Raw genomic sequence first — 16,334 nt, forward strand, 5'->3', positions numbered from 1 at the left:
GAAAGTGCCTTGAAAAGCATTGATGCTGTAGGGATGCAAATCATTATAATTATTTGACAAAAGATGTGTGACCTAAGAGGAAATGAAGGTGGACACAGTGGCACCAAGCAAAGCTGGTAGAGTAAATCAGGGTTTGACAAAGAGGAGAGACAGAGATGAAGAGGTAGAGACACACAGGGGTGGGGAAGAGAGAGACAGAGAATCTTATGTGAACAATCTTCATCCTGTTTCACAGCACCCAAGGACTGGAAGGAAAATCAATCTACTGTCTTTCTGTGCCCCTATAGTAGAGCACTTTATTTCTACATCCTGGGCATATATGTACCTATCTCCTTTTATAAAATCTCTACAAGATAGGACTCCCTAACATTATTTTGGTAATGCATTCCAGAATTGATCTTTGAGTCAAAAAGTTCCGAATTCATTCACTTGTTGAATAGCATTCCCTGAGTATTTATGACAATTTAGTCACCATGGTAACCATTAGGCAACTAAGAATAAGAATAAGAATAAGAATAAGAATAAGAATAAGAATAAGAATAAGTGCAATGCCTGGGTGGCTTAGCAGTTGAGCGGCTGCCTTTGGCTCAGGGCGATCCTAGATTCCTGGGATTGAGTCCCACATTGGGCTTCCTGCAGGGAGCCTGCTTCTCCCTTTGACTGTGTCTCTGTCTCTCTCTCACTGTGTCTCTCATGAATAAATAAATAAAATCTTAAAAAAGAATAAGAATAAGCTCCTGTCCTTGAGAAGCTGTCATTCTGGTGGAAACTCCTTGGTTGAGTCCCTTCTGTCACAATTTAATTCTTTTCTTGCCTCTGACCTACATGTGAGGGTCTGAAAAGTTCACTTTTTGGCCTTTGTTTATACAATCATCTAAACCACCTCCCGGTTCCAAGTTTTGACTCATAGCAATTGTTTTTTGAGCCTGTTAAGATTGAACACTTACACAAATAAATTAGTTTCCCTTAAGAATGGGGGAAGTAATCCAAGTCCAATATATTGGCAAACCCATCCAACTGGTTGCTGGGAAAGGATGAATTGATTGCTCATTTCTGAAAATTATTTTATGCTAGCATGTTCAGAGCTCAATCTGCATCCTGCCCAGGGTTGTAGGTCATGCCTAGAGAGGACTGTAACTAAACCCTAAGGAATTAAGCTCTAATAGTGGACATTTCATATCCCTTATGACTTGGTAGAGGAGATCTGAGAGCCTTCGGTGGCCCCTTTCAAATCACTCTCTTCACGTAAACCATCTTTAAAGTTCTATTTCCACATGCTTTTCATTCATCTTTCCATTATGCCAATCACCATTTTTAATGGGTCAAAGTGGCTCAAACGCAGCTAAAAGTCAAATACACAAAGAAGTAAGGCTGATTCCTGTGAGAAAGAAGGCCAGGAGACAAAATGCTTCCCTGGAGACATCTAGGAGGAAGAGCTAGTGAAAGTCCTGCATTCTCCCCCTCCTTACAAACAGGCCTTTCTTTTTTTCCCTCCTCAAATCCATTCCACCTCCCACACAGAGAGGCAGGACTAGTGGTGAGTTTAAGCAGTAATGCAAATTGAGGGATGTGTACAGGAAGACAGAAATAGATCGTATAAAATGGCAGCCAGTCTGATCGCCTGGAAGGAGCTCAACTCAAACCTTTCCACTGAGAGCAAAGCAGCCCCTGTTTACACTTGTCCCTTGCATGGGCTAAGATCAGGAGTCAGGATCTAGATGCCTTATAGCAACAGGACAACCCTTTGGAGGGACAATTCTCACTGTCCCTCTCACCTAAGTGGTAAGATCTACATGGAGGAGACAAGTACCTTAGCTGGGCTGAACCCACTTGATGACATTTTCCAGTCCCAGTGAAGACCAGGCTTGTTACAGCCCCTACGAAGCAACCTCTGGTGTGGGGTGTGAGGGACAAGCTATGGTCACTTGAATCTCATTTTCTCCACATTTACAGTAGATCGGGGGTCACTGAACACATGGTTGGAACAGAGCATTTGGATGAATTTCATTTTCCGGTCACTGAAGGTTAGCCTTTTAAAAAATTCACTTATATTTCGGTTCCAAATTTTGTTCAAGCCAAGTCTGAGAAAAAAACAACCAAACTTCGGACCCTGGCTATCTGTTATTCCCTTATCAAGGTAGAAAAATCGGTTTAAGTATTGCAACATCTTTAGGATCGTGTCTTTGCACCTTCCCAGGCTAGCACAGGACTGGGCATATAGTAGATTCACAGAACATTTCTTTTGTCATTCCAATGAATTGCCATTTTACTGTGTGTGTGTGTGTGTCGTGTGTGTGTGTCTGTGTGTACATAGTTGATCATCTCTTTTTCACATATATACAGCCTGAAGTACATCTGCGATTAACCTAGTATCTTCAATTTCTTGAAACTGTTTCCTGTTTTGCCTATTATCTCTGTCATAAATAGTTACTGACCTAGGCCCTCATCCGGAACTCAAGGGCAGATGTGTATTCTTCGGGTCACGTTTGTGCTGAGATTATGCTTTAGCCATCCAAATTCAGCTCAGAGTAGACAAACTACAGCAAGAAGAGAACATGGAGCCAAGAGAAGAGGAAGGGAAGAGAGACAGGGAGAGCCATCTGAAATGCTTGCTGGGCCACAGTTCAGAGAAAACTGCCTCCCTAGACTTGGCTGTCTTTCTAGGCCAGGCCTCTGTCAATAACACATTTATTGGCCATCCTGACTTCAGCCTCTGATTTGCCCAATTTAAATATACTTTTTCCAAGAAACAGCTCTCCTAGTCATGGCCCCTGACCATGACAAACAATGCTGTTGAAAGGTCCGAGTGAATGGGGCCATTTTCTCCAAATGAGTCACCACCACCTGGAAAGTTCTTGGAAAATGGAAGAGGCGCCAGAAGGCTAAAGACAAGGAAATGTTGTCCTACTTTTCAAAAAGGGAAAGGAATATATCTCAGAAAACATAAAGCAATAATTAGCTTGATGCTGATACCCAGAAAAATATTGCAAAAGGGCTATTAGGATATTGTTTGTGAGAACTCAAGAGAAATTAGGATCACTAAACACAAATAAAGGTCAGCACAAGCCATGGCCAGCTACCTTTTCTTTTGATAAAATTTCTAGAAATCTGTGTGGGATATAAAAATAAACTTTACAAAACATATTTTGTGTACTGACTATGCCCTGGGCCAGTGTTGGCAAAATACTTCCTTTCTGAGACCATGGCAGAAATCATTAACCTCTCATGACATGCTAGTCTAAGTTCCTCCCTGATGTTCAGTCCTTCTTAGTAGGCAGTCACCGTAGTCCCTGGGCCATCCCAAGCTCATGATCTGTAGATGCAGATAATACATAAGGCCCTTAAGGAATTCATAAAATAGTGAAGAATGTTAGTCATTAAAATTCTAGTATATTATAAACATGGGACCTGTCAATTCTGCTTCAAAGAGGAAGAATGAGGGCTTAGTAACACTTCACAGAGGAGGTAACATTAGAAATGGGTCCCCCTCAAAAAAATGGGTCTCAATAGATGAGTAGGAGTTCTCCAAGTTAAGGAGGAAAAATGCAATAGAATATAAGTTTGAAGTTTTTGGAGGTAGGCCTTAATTATACATTTATTGGCAAACTGAAGAACTGGGGGTTTAATGTCAGTGTAATAAATTGTAGCTTTACTTGAATAGCCCTGCCCAAAGAAACAGATTGATGTTAAATGACAGCAGAATCAAGATTTCAGAAAGTTTATTGAGGCACCTGCCTGGCTCAATCAGTGAGTATGCAACTCTTGATCTGGAGTTGTGAGTTCAAACCCCATGTTGGGTGTAGAGGTTACTTGAAAACAAAACCTTAAAGAAAGAAAAGGTTTAAGACGTTTTTTAAAGAGCAGGACTTACGGGCCAAAAGCAAAGATTTCTAATGTTCCTTTGAGTTCCAGGAGAGATTATATTTAATGAACTTAATAAATGTAAAGTTCCACATTTCTATTTCCAAATATCAACTGTATTTGATGGAGCAAGATGAATATTAATAGCAGCCTCAGGATTTTAGCTCATCCCAAGGTTAATATGAGTCACGAAGGTATGAGAGTTAATAGTGAGGAACAGAGTGAAACAGTGAAAAGATCTCTGGAATGGGAGTTAAGAGACCCAAGTTGAGTTCCACCTATTTTGCTGAGTCACTATGTGACCTCAGTAAGTCACTTTGCCTCTTTGGGCCACACTGTCCTCTGAAGAAGTTGGACTCAATTCATGGTTTTCAAACTATGTTCTTGAGATCCTTGGGATGCTTCTTGGGCTTCCTTGAGGAACAAGTAGGAAGTTGACATGAAGGTTCTGTAAACTCCCACCCTCCTTTCATGTCAACAAGAGAAACTCCACTCTTAACTGCTTTAAGAATTAAGATGGTGGCTAAGATTTCATTTATAAAAATTCCATTGCAAAAAAATAGTATGTTAAAACCATGTGGCTCTAACATTGCAATCTTTCAGGACATTGACAGGAGTATTGTGTGCAAATTAGTAAAATTAGTTTCTCTATATGTACTCTGCAATGATTAGACAGTATCTGAACTCTCTTCCACGCTGGGCACTGTCTTTTAAGAGGGAAATCACCAATACACAGTGCATTTGGAGAAAGATGACTCAGGATGGGAAAGGTATATATATATATATATGACAATAGAGATGCTTAAAGTGCTTATCCTGGAAAACAGAGATGTGGGAGATACGATAAACATATTTAAACATTTGAAGGATTATCCTGCAGAAAAATGATTTGCCTTATTCTGTTTAGCTCTAGAACACTAAACTGGAACTGCTGGAGAAAAAAATTCAGAACAGATCTTGACTCACCATAGGAAGGAACCTTTAAATGAGCCTGCAATAAGAACAAAAAATGAGGTATAAATTTTGCAAAATCAAAGAAAAAAATTATGACTACTTTCAATTGGCAATAATTGTGCCTTGGATAAACCTCATTGACTACAATACTGCCACTGTACAGAGCTAAATAATCACTATTTTCATACTGGATGATTATCTACTCAGAAAATTGCAGAATATGAACAAAAAATCCATGTGCTCCAAAAAAGTTCAGCAAGATGGCCACATACAAGATCAAGATACAGAATAATAGTTTTATACTCCAGCAATGGTCAATTATTTAAAAATTTATAGGAGGAACATTCTATTCACAACAGCAAGAAAAATTATTATATCTAGAAACAAATCTACAAGAAATGTATTGGACCTGGTTGGTGAAAAACTATACAAGTCTTTACTGAATAAAATAAGATAGTTTCATTTTCAAGATATTTTAAAGATGTCAATTCTCATTAAACTTAGATATACAATTCAAGGCAGTCCAAATAAAACTCTCAGTAGCACTTTTATGAAAATTGACAATCTGTTTCTAAAGTTCAAATGGGAGACAAAATGTATATCTTGGGGGGGAAAAATCCCAAGTGAGGATTTACAACATCAGACATCAAAAAAAACTATAGTATTTAAAACAGGGTACTATTATGCCAGGAACAGGTAGAAGTAAGCCCATGGAACAGAGATCATAGATGAATAGTGTCAAAATGACATTTTTAATCATGGAGAAAATTAATTATTTTATAAATTGTGATGAGACTTTGCCTATCTCTTTGGAAAAAAGGTAGACCCTTCCTTGTAGCGCAAAGCAAACGCAAAATATAGAGATGAACCTAAGAGGATAAAACAATAAGAATGAAGAAATAGATGTTTTGATCATCTTCAGGTAAGGAAGGCCTTCTTCAACAATCTCTAAAACACAGAGCCACAAAGTAAAAGAGTTATAAATTTGATTATGCCAAAATTAAGGGCTTTTAATTTAACATTTTACAAAAAATAAATCAAATAAATAAATACAAGCTGTAAGACAGAGAATACTGGCCACATATTCAATGAAAGATTACCTTCTAAAATATATCAGATCAATGTTTAAAAAAAAAAAAGAACAAACAATCCAGTAGGAAAACGGGCAAAGTAAATAAACAAGCAATTAATTAATTAATTAGTTAATTTAAAATGGCCAAAAGTCTCACTCACTCAATTTTTATAGCCTCAGGGCAATCAAATTGACTCAGCAATTATATATTATTTTTACCCATCAGACTGGTAAAATTTTAAAAGAGTGATAAAAGTGCTGCTGAAGGTATAAGAAAACTGCACTCTTAAACACTGTGGATGGGAGTAAACATTTATAAAGCCTTTTGAGGGAGAAAATTTGGCAGAATGTATCAAAACAGAAACTATATATAATCAATGACCCAGTAATTATCCTTCTAGGATCCAATAGATGATTTATGTACAAAGATGCTTATTGCAGCATAACTGCAAAATTTATGTAACTGCAAAAATTGGAGGCAACCTAAATATCCACCAATAGGGGACTATTTAATGAACTACAGTGTATCCATACTAGAGAATACCATGCAGCTGTTTAAAAGAATGTAGTGGGAATGTAACTACCCACAGAGAAAGAGCTTCAAATAGTGCAAAAGAAGGCTATGGAAAAATGGAGATTGTGTGATCTTATTTAAGAATAATAGACATATTTATCTCTATATCCATCTCTATGTGTAAATCAGGTTTCTCAGCTTTGTGAGTTGACATTTGGGATCAGATTTTTTTTAGATTTTATTTATTCATTTTAGAAAGAGTGTGTGCATGAGTGGAGGGGGCAGAGGGTGAGAGAGGATTTGAAGCAGACTCCACACTGAGTGCAAAGACCAATGTGGGGCTCAATCTTAAAACCTTGAGATCATGACCTGAGCTAAAATGAAGAGTTCAACAACTGACTGACCACCCAGGGGCCCCAGAGGATTGGGTATTTTTTGTTTGGGATTTCTCTTTTTTCTTTCTTTCTTTCTTTCTTTCTTTCTTTCTTTCTTTCTTTCTTTCTTTCTTTCTATTTTTTCTTTCTTTCTTTTTTTTTTGTTGTTGTTGTGAACAGCTGTCCTGCGAACTGTGGGAAGTTTAGCAACATTCCTGGCTTCTACCCAGTAGGTGCCAATAACATCCTATTCCCAGCTATGACAACCAAAAATGCTTCTAGACACTGCCAAATGTTCCCCTGAAAGACAAAATTGCTCAGGTTGAGAACCACTGATTTAAATTTATTTAGAAAAGGTTAGAATAAAAGAAAAGGTTAGAAGTATATACATTGAACACTTAACAATGGTCACCTCTGGAGGAGGAAAGAGTGACTGGAGAAGAGGGAAAAATGACTTTGATATACTCTCTTTGTACTATTGGATTGTTTGACTCACATAAAATTGATAATGGACAAATAATGTGTATGCATTTTCAAAAGACACTAAACAGCAATGAGTTTCCTGTCTCTGAGATGTTCAGAGTTGAAAAGATCACTTTCTAAAAGGAATTTGTGAGTATCTTTAAAAGAGCTAGACTTGGGCAGCCCGGGTGGCTCAGCGGTTTAGCGCTGCCTTCAGCCCAGAGCGCGATGCTGGAGACCCAGGATCGAGTCCCATGTCAGGCTCCCTGCATGGAGCCTGCTTCTCCCCCTGCCTGTGTCTCTGCCTCTCTCTCTGTCTCTGTGTCTTTCGCGAATAAATAAATAAAATCTTAAAAAAAATAAAATAAAAGAGCTAGACTTCAAAGATGCCTGGGTGGCTCAGTCGCTTAAGTGTCCAACTCTTGATTTCGGCTCAGGCCGTGATTTCAGGGTTGTGAGATCCAGCTCTTCGCTGGGCTCCACACTCAGTGGGGAATCCGCTTGAGATTCTCTCCCCCTCTCCCTTTGCCTCTCCTCCTGCTCACACTATCTCTCTTTCTTTCTCTCTCTCACTCTAAAAATAAATAGATAAATCTAAAAAATTAGCTAGACTTCAAAATCTTTAGTTTCATTTCAACACATTTTGAAGTTTGGGTTTATTCATTTCACCTAAGCTCCTAATTTGTTATCATAAATCCAATTCTTGGGCCTACTGGGATCTATCTCCTTATAAAATGTGAAAAATTAATGAATCCCAAATACCCAACTAAGCAAATAATGAAGTTATTTTCTATCAAAGGCTCATCTGTCCCTTCTGTTTCTTCTATAACTGGTTCTAAATCATCTGTACATTTCATTTACAGCAAAACTTACACCTACAATATGCAATGCTAATCCATAGTTTACTCTTATCATAGCTGACTTCTTGTCTCTGAATGAATGACAGCAAACATAAGCATGGAAATGAAATTAGTGATACTCAAGCCAACTGCTCTATGTCTTGAGTTTATGAGATTAGCAATGGTCTCCCTGGAAATCTCTGGGTTTTATGAATAAGAGCTATTCCAGTTAGTAGCAACTGAGGAACTGATGCAGAAAAAGTACAAATGTGTCTAGTTTGCCTCTCATTTCTGCATCAAGATCCTGGGTCATAGAGGAGAGCCTGGGGATTCAGTTAAACTCTTATTTTTGTTGTTGAGGAACAGGGGTATTAAGACCTTGCAAGGATTCTGGGCAATAGATAAGAGGTCAAGAGAAGGATTCTTGGAAAAGAGCAGGATTTAAAAAGAGGTTAAATGGGATGGTTGAGAAGAATTGGAGAAAGAATCACCAGTTCCATTCAGAATTCTCTTGAATCAAAGTTTAAGTCAAAGTTGGCTCTCAATGCTACCTTTGCTCCATTTCCAGCATCTTTGCAACACCCTTCATCCTCTCCTTCCATGTCAGTTCTTTTTGAGAGGTAAGGGAGTGATATATTGGCAGATTGCTGCAGCAGTGAGGATTCAAGAGATGCACCATTATGTCCTTGTTTCAAATTCTTTGAAAATACAGTCCCTGAGGTACTTGGTTGCCTACCACCATCCCAGCTCCACAATTGGCTGGCACAGTTTTACCAGGCTCCAGAGAGCAAGATGGCCTGTGCCTGCTAATGAGCATCTGTCCTGGAGAAGACAGTGGCTTTGAGAGCCCAGGAATAGTTAACTATCAAAGGCAAGTTTCATTCTCAATCATTCCCAACCTTCCTCAATGAGAAAACTGTTGGCAGATTCAGAACTGTTGCATCAGGGGACAGCTTTTACAAAGGTAAATTGCAGACTCCCAGGGTGAGATATCTCCCTGGTGTGAGAGTAGAGAGGTGGTGAGATGCCCTACCCCTCACAAATGCCTCTCTGCACCCACCTGCCTGAACATCTGGCTTGCTTTCATTCTAAGAACATCAGAGCCACAACTGTTGGTGCTTTTAGTTAGTAAATCCTATTTCACGCTTACGTAGCAGACACCGTGTTAGGTGCTGGGGATACGTAATCAACAAAAATAGACCTGGTTCCTGCTCCCATGTTACTTACAGATTGGTAGGGGAGACTGATGTTGACAAAATAATCACCCAAACATATGTAAAATCACAACTGTGGTAAGGCTACCAAGGTGAGATATGTGTACATATGCAAAGGAATATGATTTAAACTGCTTGTCTATCTTATCTACCTCCCTAGCTATCCCCCCATTCACTTCGAAAAGAAGACCATCACCACAGCAGTTGGTGGTCAGGAAAAGTTTAACCTACCTAACCTCGGACAAAGGTACAGAAGTCCCTGCCCTTCCCCTAACATCTTTCTGGAACTGGTGAGAACAGTTCACTCCACCACAGACATAAGCCAACCGGGAAAGTAATGAGGTAGATGTCCTCCATTTGCAGGGCAGAAGGATGGCAATCAAGCAACATGTTGGTAGCAGGGATTTGAAGCGCTTAATATCAACAGTCCCCCAGCAGAGAGTGGGGCCCCAAGGGGACAGAGTGGGAGGGTATGTAGGATGGGGCAACCAAAATAGACAAAGGGGACCAGAAAGGCCAGATTTGGTAAGGCCCAACTTGACCGAATCCAACCTGGCTAAAGGCCAGCTCTGGTTGGGTCTTTGGGGCACCTTCATCTGATCCTGAAATTCACCAGGATGAAATCAATCATGTTCTTTATCACAACAGGGTATGGCTTATAGGTATCCCGGTTTCAAATAATGCCCAAGAGTCTTGAAGAAGCCTTCTATCTAGCCTTCTTCCTTAGCCACTACATAGTGCATATTATATTTTTCCTTGCCACATCTCTTTCAGTTTATGCCTGCGGGGTGGGAAACCATTTGATACAACTACTTATTTACAATGGTCACAATTACCCAACCCCATCTTTAGTTTCCTCATGTGGGCTAGACAACAGATGTTCTTAATGAAGATTAACTGAAATTTAATGGTCCTAATTGCCATTTGCACGGACAGCAGATACCATTCAGTTCACACGCTGCCTTTCATGGTCCTTTATGCCTCATCACATATCAGATTTGTATCTGACTGAAGTGAATCTGACTGGCAGTACCTGCTGGCTACTCAGTGTTAGGAAGCTGGCATAGCAGAGGCCCACAGTGCAGGGAAACAGGGAGCAGTGGTGAGAATGGGCCCAGTTAGTTTGTTTCCTAATATAGCTGCTTTCTTGGGTTTTCAGGAATGACAAGAAAGGGTTATTTTTGCCTGGGTGGGATTCAGGCTCTATCTTAGGTAGAAAGGAGAAGCAAGCAGCTCGGGAGGCTGACTTCTGTGTTTTTACAAACCAGAGCCTGCTCTTTTGTTCTTCAAAATGATTGGAAAGGTCTTATAGTACAAAAGTCAGCAAGGGATGTAGACACCACTGTTCACAGAAGAGAATATGTGATAGGTTCAGCAAATAAATGGAGAGTCACTCAATCTTATCAGTAACAAGGGAAATGCAGATCAAAACAAAAGCAAGATACTGTTTTGCAACTATCTGATCGGCAAGTGTGAAAAAACAAAATATCAGGTGTTGGTGAGGGTGTCAGAAAATTAAATATGTGAGCTCTCTGGGGGGCAATTTGTAGTAAAAATTTTAAGTGCGTGTTTTCCATAACTCAGAAATTTTCATTTCCATACCTACTTTTGGAAAACCCTGGCAAGTATGCTCAAGGAGGCATGTCCCATGAATACAGCATTCGTTGTGATAGCCTTGGATCAGAAGCAACCTCATGTCCACCAGCAGAGAAATAGAGAAACTGCAAAATACTACAAAGCTGTAAAAATAATAATATATGTTTTCTTTTTTTTAATATTTTATTTATTTATGACAGATACAGAGAGAGAGAGAGGCAGAGACACAGGCAGAGGGAGAAGCAGGCTCCATGCACCGGGAGCCCGATGTGGGATTCGATCCCGGGTCTCCAGGATCACGCCCTGGGGCAAAGGCAGGCGCCAAACCGCTGCGCCACCCAGGGATCCCAATAATATGTTTTCTATAGCTGCACATAACCTATGTGTAAATGTGTTGATAAAGCTCTGTAAGGTCATATCCACAAACTGGTTACCTCTGAGAAAGAGGCTGAGGTGGAAGAAGCCTGGTTGGTCTGCAGTACTCTAATTCTTTCCCAGCAGAATGTGCTCATATATCATTTAGGTGAAAATTAATCTAAATTAAAGGCAATGTGGTTATATTAGAAAACTTGCAAACCAGAGAAAGAGAAAAAAAGATGCATAATCCTGCCACCCAGACACTTTCCATTATAACTGTGATGTGTATCCTTCCAGTCTTTTTTCATCTGTATGTTTTATAGAGTTGTGAGGTATAATTTGTATCGGTCTTTAATACAAAGTTATTTGACATTGGCCCTATTGACATTTTACATTGGATAATTCTTTGGTGGGGGGCATCCTGTGCATTATAGGATGTTTAGCAGCATCCCCGGTCACTACCCACTAGATGACAGCAGCATCTGCACAGTTACGCCAACTAAAAATATCTCTGGACGTTGTTAAATGTCCTCTGGCAAAAATGCCCCTGGTTGAAAACCATTGGTTGAATACATCGTAAGCATAATGTCACGATATGAATCTTCATAACCTATCCCACACTTCCAAACATAATGCCAGGGTGTTGTCTCTACTTTACTTTTCAGAATTCCTCAACCCAGAACTATACTCTTGACTTCTCACCAGAAAAGCAATTGTACAATAAGAGCCAAGCCTCTTCCCCTGACATCTGTGAACTAATGTTCACATTGTGGGTCAGGGAAGAGAAAGAGTAATCAGGAAAGTTAATAAGGCTATAGAAAGTTATCAGTGCAGAGACACAGCTGTAGGTCAAAGCCACAAAGCTAAAGCCCAAAGCCAAGAGGAGGAAGCCAACTAGATCTCACCTGAGATCAGCTCTAAGATGAATCAAAAGCATGGTGGCTTGGCTAACAATGCTTCTCTCTTCCCTGACTGCTTAATGTAGACATTGTCTAGGGCACAGTTAATCCAGAGCACAGACACAGGCCACAGAAAGGATGGCATCTGCCTGATGCAGTCAAGAGACAGGGACCTCAGTGCTCCAATTCCAAAGTGACAAGGGGGCAGGTTAACACTGGATGTCAGGCTCACTCTCTAAGGAAGCAATTACTGGGCACCACCTATGGAACACTGTGCTAGGTGCTGAGGATGCCAAGAAGATTCTGGAATGACCTTGTCTAAAATCTCTTTACTACAAAATTGCCAGAGAACATTTCTCGGGAATCAAAATGCAAATGCAGTGAGAACGCCCCTCATTTTGAGCACTTTATTAGACCATATATTACAATCTGCGCCTGTGCGCTAAGCGTTTCACTTTGCCTCTCACAGGCTATGGAGAACGAAAAGTGCATTGTGAACATCTGTGGCTCTGAGACCCCCAATTCAAGGAGAGAACTGAGTTCATTTCCAGAGCAGGGGAGAGGGTGGTATCAGATTTCATCATGTGAACTTACAACATGGAAATCTGAATTTCCTGCTCCCTAATCTCCAAAAATGCTCATCTGGTCCCGGTTTTTGCAGCTCTAAGCTAAGTTGGAGATACCCTCTCATGTGTCACTGTCTGGCCCCTCACTCCCCAGTGCCCTGAGAGGGTGGAGATAGGTTGAGCACTTTATTTCCCAAGGGCAGAGGGGGGGGGCTGGATCACTTCCCTGACTGCCCATCTGGCCTTTTCCTGACAAGATGTTCCGTGACAATTTGAGATCTGCAGACACAAGGAAAATTGAGCCAAGTGAGACGAACCCTGGTGTGAAATCTGGGGAGATGATAAAATCTCTTCTTAGCAGGAAAGGGAGCATTGCAGGATATCATTATGCCTTATAAATAACCCACTGTTCTCTAAAGAATGAGATAAGTTCAATCAGAGGAGTTTCCACAATGCTGTCTTGAAATTTGGGGTGTTTTTTTGCAACCAGGGTTCATCACTGGCCAAACGCTGAACTAGCTCCAATTGGCATCCAATAGAGAGAATTAGTCACTCCAAAATACGTATGTAGTAACTCTACGGAATACCCAATCTCTTTGTCTTCCTGTAGAACTTCCTTTGTCCTGGGCTTCTCTGGCACTAATAGTGCCCAAGGGAGTGACAAATCACAAATGATGTGCTGAGCAGGAGGGAAATCAGTGGCCCTTTGAGGGCAGATTCACAATTCTGGGTCCCAGTTACAGCCCCATCTCAATTTATATTCACAAGTCCAGGACTTGCCAGTAATAGTTGCAGACAAGGGAAACCTAGAGCAAAACCAAAAAAAAAAAAAAGGCCAATTTGTTTCATTAGCCCCCAACCTCCTAGCTGGCATCCCCATCCCCTAATGGTGGGCCATTTTTTTCCCAAGTTGGCCAAACCATCATGTCCCACTCCTTAGAGCCTTCATTCATAGCAGGAAATAAACACGGACAATAATAGCTGTTTTTCCTCCCAAAAGGCATTTCAAGCCACAAGTTGGAGGGCAGGAGAAGATATCTTTACTATGTTTGGAACTGTACCACTTGGATGTCCAGCTAGCATGAGCTCAGCCCTGGGAATGGGGGTTACAGATCCTAGGCCCTGCCACTTATATTTTTTAAACAGATTTATTGAAGTAGCCCTGCTATTTTATGCTCCAGCTATGCCATACCAAACTACTGAAATTACAGTGTTCATGGAAAGCCACATGTGGAGAGAAAAGGGTTCTCCCTCTGTGGCTTTGGAGACTTTGGCCACAAGGCTATATGAGATAATTGTGGTTTTCACATCACCTCTTCCAAAACCAATCTCCATTTCAATGAAAAAAACCCCAGTTTTTCTCAGGCCTCAGGTCTTACAGCTCTTTATAGAAAGCAACAATGGCCCCAGTGGCTTGATCTAATTTAAAGAGCTTCCAGAACCATGGGGACAGTGTCAAACCCTATGCTTTATTAATGATGCCACAGTCATTTTATCTTAGGGGACCTGGCTCTCTTTGTTCACTATGTACAAATATTTCCTGGCTATTTTTCCAAGCAATAAATCTAACATTGAACAACTTGATAACAGTTGGGATCATTGGCAGTTGGATTCCAAAGAGTAGAAATGGGTTTATGAAGAATTGAAAAATTAAGGAACATTCCCAATTCCTGCCCTGTATTTCTTCTTTCCTGTTGGTGGGGCCATCTTTTTCCCTCCTATGTGGTACTCCAGGGTTTCCCCGGTTAGCTCTTAAATTAGCCTGTATCTCCTAATTTAGTCCACATATTTATATTTATTTTTATGTTTAAGATTTTATTTGTTTTATTTTAAAGAGAATGTACAAGTAGGGGCAGGAGAGAATCTCAAGCAGACTCCCACTGAACACAGAGCCCGATGTGGAGCTCAATTCCATGACCCTGAGACCATGACAAGAGCCAAAACTAAGAGTTGAACGCTTAACTGACTGAGCCACCCAGGTGCCCCTATATATTTTTATAATAGCTCTATGGAGATATAACTCACACACTATATAATTCATTCATTTAAAGTGTACAATTCAATGGGTTTTAGTACATTCAGAGTTATGCAATCATCACCACAATCAATTTCAGGACACTTTCGTTATTCTAAAAAGAAACCTCATACCTATTAGCAGTCACTCCCATTTCCCTCCAATCTCCCCAGCCCTAGGCAACCAACCAGTTTATTCTCTTTATACACAGTAATCCATATATTTTAAAGATTTTTCTATTTTGGAGAGTGAGAGAGAGATGGAGCGAGAGTGCATGTAACCAGGGGGAGGGGCAGAGGGAGAGAATCTCAAGCAGACTCTGTGCTGAGTGTGGAGCCTGATGCAGGGCTCTATCTCTCAACCCTGAGACCATGACCTGAACTGAAACCAAGAGTTGGATGCCCAACTGACTGAGCCACCCAAAGCACCCCAGTAATCCATACATTTTAGCAGGAACCTTTAGAAAACCTGCATGATCCAACATGATATTCCTCAAGTGCCTTCAGGTTCTGTGGCAGGCCCATGAAAGGGAACATGTGTAGCAATGGTGGTACTGGCACACCTCTAATCACATAATCTATTAGCACGCATTTCCAAGAGTCAAAGGTAGTGTAGGAAGAGGTACACTGCCTGCATATTAACCCAGTACTACTGGATGATTCCCCTCGTTGGCCCAGTTCCTTCTCCTAGGGCCTAAATCTTTAGTCCTTACCACAAAGCTTCCTTTATGAGAAAGGAACAGGTAAAGTGTCACTCCCTGCCCCATACCTACCACCCTCACCCTGCTCTGTAGATTTCTTTTTTATTTAAGTTCAATTAAAATATAGTGTATTATTAGTTTCAGACTTAGAGTGCAGTGATTTCTCACTTTGAACAAAGAAGAGAGAAAACACAATATTAAGTGATCTTGCCGCCACCTCAGGCGGGAGTGGTCTGGGAGGTGCATACCGTTTTAGTGCTACCCATTCAAATGGAAAGCTGCTGAAGGGCATTTTTTTCTAGCCTTGAAGGGGTTGACTAGTGTTCTTCCCTAGCAGACACCTTGCTTTGCTGCTCTAGCATTATCTAAAGGGCTGTAGATAACGTATCAATTGGTTCAACAGACATGTTTTAGGCATCTGCTTTGAGCTAGGCCCTGTGTGGGTACTAGACATAGGAAAATATGCAAGACAAGTTCTCCAAAACCAGCCAAGGGATTTTACCTGGATTTTACAGAGAACTCTGCCTATTCTCCAGAAGGAATCCCAGAACAAAACACACCTATCTAGCAATGCTCAGCTCCTGAAATTTTCATCCAAGTTCATCTTTGTTTTAAGGCTTCAGCAGCCCTGATCATTGCAAGAAACACAATAATCTATTTTCAACCATTACTGCTTAGTAGTTTCTCAGAATAATCAAACCTTGAGTGAAGCCTCGAGAGGTTGGAACTCTAGATAAGCAGGATCTGGTGGAGGGATCAAGAGGGAAATTAGAAGTCCTTGTTACTCAGTGTATGGTCCATGGACCAGAAGCATGGGCATCACCTAAAGGCTTCTCAGAAATGCAGAATCTCAGACCTCACCTTAGACTTCCTGCATCAGAAGCGGCGCTTTTAATGAGATACCTACGTAAC

General features: G+C 40.7%; 1 protein-coding gene and 1 pseudogene across 8 annotated transcripts in view; both read right to left on the minus strand.

Annotated features, from left to right (window-relative positions):
- Window positions 1-16,334, minus strand: part of DCX (doublecortin) — a 140,714-nt gene that overhangs the window by 54,636 nt on the left and 69,744 nt on the right. The window lies entirely within an intron of this gene.
- LOC119868700 lies at window positions 4,852-4,982 on the minus strand (annotated as a pseudogene).

Source organism: Canis lupus, chromosome X (assembly GCF_011100685.1).
Source record: "Canis lupus familiaris isolate Mischka breed German Shepherd chromosome X, alternate assembly UU_Cfam_GSD_1.0, whole genome shotgun sequence".
NCBI lineage: Eukaryota > Metazoa > Chordata > Mammalia > Carnivora > Canidae > Canis > Canis lupus.